Genomic DNA, 6,307 nt, shown 5'->3' with positions numbered 1-6,307 from the left:
AGGAGGCTGCAATGCTTGATAAGAAATGTACTCATTATCTTGCCCGTGTAATTGTAACCCCTCTGTACAGTATTTTCACAATAAAAAAAGAAAGAAAAAGGAAGGCCTGGGAAGGGATGATGGCTCATATCTGTAATCCTCACTACTCAGGAGGCTGAGATCTGAGGATCGCAGTTCAAAGCCAGCCCAAGCAAAAAGTCCATGATACTCTTATCTTCAACTAATGAGCAAATGCTGGAAGTGGAGCTGTGGCTTAAGTGGTAGAGTGCTAGTCTTGAGCAAAAGAGCTCAGGGATATCACCCAAGCCCTGAGTTCAAGAAAGAAAGGAGGAAGGAAGGGAAAAGAAGGAAAGGAGGGCAGAGAGAAAGGACTAAAGCTCCAGGCGTTTCCAGCGAGTGACTATGGCTAGTCACTAGGAGGCTAGTCTAAAAGAAAGTGTCCACCAGGGATTTGGCCTCTGATGGAGGTCACTTCTGTAGTTTGTCATCTCTTCTTCCTCTCCTCCTCCTTTGGGTGCAACTGGGATTTGAACTCAGGGCCTCATGCTTGTCAGGTAGACACTCTACTTGTTGATCCATGTCCTCAGCTCCTTTTAGCTTGAATTCTTTTCCCTGTAGGGTCCTGTGGTTTTCCCTTGGGGACGAGCCTTGAATTGTGATCCTCATACCTAGACAAAGGTGAAATTACAGGTGCTAGCCACACGCCCGGCTTGTTTATTGAACTGAGACATGGCTAATATCTTTTCTTTTTTTTCTATAGCCAAATGAAGGACTCAACTGTTGGTGTCCCCCAAATCTAGACCCCTTCAGTATAGGAGGAGATTCATGGTAGAATATGCAACTGCACAAGAAATATAGGGAGAACTATTTTAAAGCTTCCTTTTTTAACATTCTTTTTGTTGTTGTTATTGTTGTTACCTGGGCAATATAAGCTCAAAGTAGAAACAAATGAAAATATTAAGAAACAACAACAAGAAGAAAAATAAAACCTACATTATAGTCCCCCCAAATTTGTTACTATTTTATATACTGATCATCTCATTCATATTATTACTCATGTACGTTTAGCCTTCTAATTACACAATATATTCATTCAGCCCACCTCTACCATTTTGTCATTTTTCTTCCCCTTCACAATACTGTGAATCGATTTTATGTCATTAAATGTAGACTTACTTAATACGTCTTCCTTTTAGCAAGAAGAAATACTTTCCCCTGGAAATGCTAGGTGTTAAAATGGTGCCTCTTTCAACCAACTTGAAGCTTGTATTGGTAATGAACTAAAATCAATCTCTGTCTTCAGAAATCATCTAAGACTCCTCCTGCTCTAAATCCAATGGAGACGGCTGGTTCTTCCCACACCCCTAGGGAAGTAACAAATATCAAGACACCGAAGTGGAGAATACCTCAGCCCGTTGCCTGGAAGACAACCCTGGAAGCCATGAGGACAGGATCCTGAGGGAAAGTTAGGCCTGTTCTGTTAGGTAGACAGGATTAAGTAAAATGGCGGAGGGAACAGATGGCCCATCATGGTACTTCTTCTTCCCATCATGCCCTGGGTTCCTCCTCAGATGTTTCTTCTTCCCATAATGCCCCTGGATTCCTGCTCAAACACCTTTACCCAGAATTTCCTGGTTTCCACTCAACCAATGAAAAGAGCTGGGGGTGGGGCTTCCACAGGCCATGAAGCAATCAGCACAAAGCCCTGGGGAGGACTGGTGGGAGGGACCCTGTGCTGTAATGACCACCCTGGAGCTGATGCTATGAACTCCTTTGGGGCTTCTCTCTGTGGAGAGTCTATACTCTGTTTATAAACTTGCTCTGTGTGCTTTAAACACTTTCCTGCTTTTTAATTCTTTAATCATTGGAGAAACAAACCCATACTTCTAGATGGCATCAATCCACCTCACCTCAAAGGACTTACCAGTCACCTTCCTTCCTGTCCCCCCCTCCCTCTTGATGCATCTGACTTCCAAGACCAAACCTGATGGACTGTGGCTGAGTTGCTTAATCCCTGTGCTTTTTGACGCTCTCTTCCTCCTGACTGTTCCTCTCCTGGGTGGAGCCAACCCTCTTCCCATACAATGCACCCACTTGCTGAACACAGCCAATGAGCAAATGCCACGTAAATCTCTCCTTTCTAATCTCCAGTGGTCCCTTGTCACTTCCAAGCAATCATGTTTCATTTTCTAGTCGGTCCATCTCCAGGTCTCTCCTCTGGAAACATTTTGTTTGCCCTATCCCCCTCTCCCACCTGGTCCCCACCCTACCAGCAGGTGGTTCCTCTTCCACCCCCAGGGGACCATGGGAGCAATGAGTAAAGAGCTTTCTCTACCTCCTTCCCAGCGATCTGCATGGTCTCTCCTGTTCACGGGCTGTTACTGCCTGGGTTTCGGCTAAGTGCAGTGTCTCTGCATCCAATCTTCTTAAGGGCTCCTTTCTCTCCTTATTGTCAGCTCTAGGCTCCCCACCACCGCATGAGAATGTTGTCCCTTTTTTTGATGGTCAGTCATGAGGCGCAGGGCCTGGGTGCAGTCCTTGAGCTTCTTTGGCTCAGAGCTAGTGCTCTACTACTTTGAGCCACAGCACCACTTCTGGTTTTCTGGTGGTTCACTGGAGATCCGACTCTCATGGACTTTCCTGCCCAGGCTGGCTTTGAGTGGTGATCCTCCAACCTCAGTCTCCTGCGTAGCTGGGTTTACAGGGATGAACCACAGCGCCTGGCTGAAAGTTGTTCTTTTATTCTGACCTTCACTTCGCTGTCCCCCAATGGCTCTTTTGGTTGTGTTCCTGTTACAGCAAGGCATCTGGGACCCTTTCCTCACAGAAAGCTCCCCAGTGCTCTAATATTTTTTTGTCTAAAGCCTGGATTCATATTTGGCATCTGACCTTTTGCTCACTAGCTGGTGCTCTAGCACCTGAGCCATTCCTCAACCCCCTTGCTCTGATTTTTGCTCCCACCTCTCCACTAAAACCTTATGGTCACCCATGGCTCTTATGGGAGGAGTTGAGACATCCTGGACTCTCCAATGGATGTCTCTTTCCTCCTGACCTGTCAACTTCCTTGGCTTTCTACTTCAATGTCTAGTAGATTTCTCAAACCAAACATGTTCCAAGCTGACCTCTTATATTTCCCCCAAACTTGATTTTTGTCATAGTCTTAGATTTCTAAGTCAGTGACAATTTCTTGGCTTCTAATTACTTAAGCCAAAACAAATCTGGTTAGCGTTGATTCTTTCCCATTTGATTTGCAAGCAACTCCTGTTCATTTTCCTAGTCTCAGAATATAGATGAAGCCAGGTGCTGTAATCCTGCAATCTATGCCTGTAATCCTAGCTATTCAGGATGCTGAACTCGAAGGATCATGGTTTGAAGCCAGCCCAGACAGGAAATTTGGGAATGTTATCTCCAATAACTACCAAAAAAGCCAGAAGTTGAGCTGTGGCTCAAATAGTAGAGCACTAGTCTTGAACACAAAAGCTCAAGGATAGCATGCAGGCCCTGAGTTTAAGCCCCAGGACTGGCGCACATACACAGACACACACAATAAAAATATATATGAGTTGGGAATCAGTGGCTTGTAGCTAATAGTAGTCCTAGCTACTCAGGAGATTGAGATCTGAAGATCTCAGGCTGAGCTGGGCAGGGCAGGAAAGTGGTAGAGCATGAGGCCTGAATAAAGAAGTGAAGGCCCTAGTTTAAGGCTGGCACACACACACACACACACACGAAATTTGAGTGACTCCCTACAATTCATTGCTGCCATCCTGGCCCCAGATCACCCTTTTATTTGTATCTAAATCCCTGCACTAGTTTAATCAATCATCTCTTCCAGCTCTTTCCCAGTCCTTTCAGATTCTCCTTTGGACTGCAAGTTGCTAGATGTCCCTAAACTACATTTCCCAGAATCCACTGCCAGTAGGTTCCTAATTAAGTTCACCTAAGGTCTCGGCAGGAGACTAGATAGACATCAAAGGAGAAACTTCAACTTCTGGTGTCTTATTGGAGCACAGGGGTTGATGGGGGTATCCAGGACTCTGAGACCATTTCTGGTTGCATGGGCTGCAATGTCATGTGAGTGGGAACTGCTGCTCCAGCAAGGTGGGTGTGGCCATGGTTCCTAAACTTCCGCCCCCGAAGTCACGTGATTCAGGGGTAGTTGTGCTTTTGTGTCAGTCTCCCACCTGCTCCTACAGCCTAAGGGTAGAGGGTACATCCTATTCGTGTGTGTGTGTGTGTGTGTGTGTGTGTGTGTGTGAGACAGAGAGGGACAGAGATAGAGAGGTGGGGGAGAGAGAGAGAGAGAGAGATAGAGAGAGAGCGCTAGCTTCTGGCTGTGCCCATATCAAGGGATACCTGAGGGGGTTTCACCTTCCAGTCCTGGACCCCTCAGAGAATTCTCTGGGGCTGAACTTCCTGTTTCAGACAAGCAGTTGTACTTTTTTTTTTGTCCACTATGGGGCTTGACCTCTGGGCCTGGGCGCTGTCCCTCAGCTCTTCAGCTCAAGCTTTGTTCTACCACTTGAGCCACAGCGCCACTTCCAGTTTTCTGAGTGGTTTATTGGAGATCAGAGTCGCACGGACTTTCTTGCCCAAACTGGCTTTGAACCGTGATCCTCAGATCTCAGCCCTCCCGAGTAGCTAGGATTATAGGCGTGAGCCACCAGTGCCTGGCTAAACAGTTTGTACTTTTGTGAGCTCTGATGAGGCAGGACCTGCTTCCCGTGTCTTGCTGTAACCTCCTCTTTGCCATTGTGTCCCCTTCTTGTGCTTGTTGGACATTTCATTTAGCTACAGTGGCCCTGTGGAAATACAATGCATGAGAAACAGCTCCGGAAAGATCCTTCAACTGCTCCCATCTAAAGCACTCAGGTGAACCTCTCAAGCGAATCGCCCCTGCCAAAGAGGCTGTTCCTCCTTATCCAAGCCTCCAGTCCGGACAGCATTCAGCTGTGGACCCTGTAGACACAGGTGAGAATACAGTTTAAAGAGGTAGCTGGGCACTGGTGACTCATGCCTCTTATCCTAGCTCCTCAGGAGGCTAAGTGCTGAGGATTGAGGTGTGAAGCTAACCCTAGCAGGAAAGACCATGAGACTCTTATCTCCAATGAACCACCAAAAAGCCAGAAGTGGAGTTGTGGCTCAAGTGGTGTAGCACCAGCCTTGAGCAAAAAAAGCTCAGGGACAGTACCCAGGTACTGCGTTCAAGCCCCAGGACTGGCACACACAAAAATAGATATGCATTATAGGATATCTCCAGTCGTGTATCATTTGTATTTATTTCACAGTTAATAGGTATTTAGCTTTGTATGGGGATGAAATCTAGCTGCATGGAGCTGAGAAACCCCACACCATAGAAGTTTTTGAGGAGGTACCAACTTATTTGTCTTAAATAAAGGAAGTTCAGAGGAGGCAGCCAGCCAGGTGTTTTCCAGCTCTCTGCAGCCATGAAAGTGTTCCACCTCCTGGCGGGAGGGTGAAGATGGAGCTACACTACCCAAAAGTGTATGCCCACACTGAGTCACCACGTGGAGGCGGGAAAGATCTCTGCCTCCCATTCCCTCAGGAAAAATACCCAGAAGTCTACGCTGCCTGGTCACCTTTCATTGGTTAGAGTTTAGTCACCTGACCCCACATGGCTGCTACAAATGCTGGAACACTCTCACATCTACCATTTGAGCCACAGCTCCACTTCTAGCTTTTTGTTGGTTCATTGGAGATAAGAGTCTCATGGTCTTTCCTGCCCAGGCTGGCTTTGAACTGCGAATTCTCAGATCTCAGCTGCCTGTGTAGCTAGGATTACAGGTGTGAGCCACAGGTACCTGGCTGTTTGTAATTCTTAACAAGGCTTCAGTGAACCTTTTTTTTTTGAACTCTGGGACTGGGCACTGTCCCTCAGCTCTTCAGCTCAAGACTAGCACTCTACCGCTTGAGCCACAGCACCACTTCCAGTTTTCTAATGGTTTATTGGTGATAAGAGTCTCAGGGACTTTCCTGCCCAGCCTGGCTTTGAACCATGATCCTCAGATCTCAGCCTTCTGAGTAGCTAGGATGACAGGTGTGAGCCACTGGCAACCAGCTCAGTGAACCATTTTTTTGACACAGGGATCCAAATCTCTTTAGCTAATTCAACCAGACCTGGGTCTGAGACTGGAGTTGGGCTGTAGGAACTTGCTTCTCTGCTAGTCATTAACTCTGAACCAGCTGGATACTGAAAATGATGGAGGTGAGAGGGTTTGGCCCAGGAAGGAGGAGTGAAGGCACTCGACTCTCTGCCATCCATTTTAGCAATGGGTAGAATCCTGCT

The sequence above is a fragment of the Dipodomys ordii genome, unplaced genomic scaffold (genome assembly GCF_000151885.1).
Source record: "Dipodomys ordii isolate 6190 unplaced genomic scaffold, Dord_2.0 Scaffold14, whole genome shotgun sequence".
In the NCBI taxonomy this organism is placed as follows: Eukaryota; Metazoa; Chordata; class Mammalia; order Rodentia; family Heteromyidae; genus Dipodomys; species Dipodomys ordii.
This window is presented reverse-complemented; position numbering follows the sequence as displayed.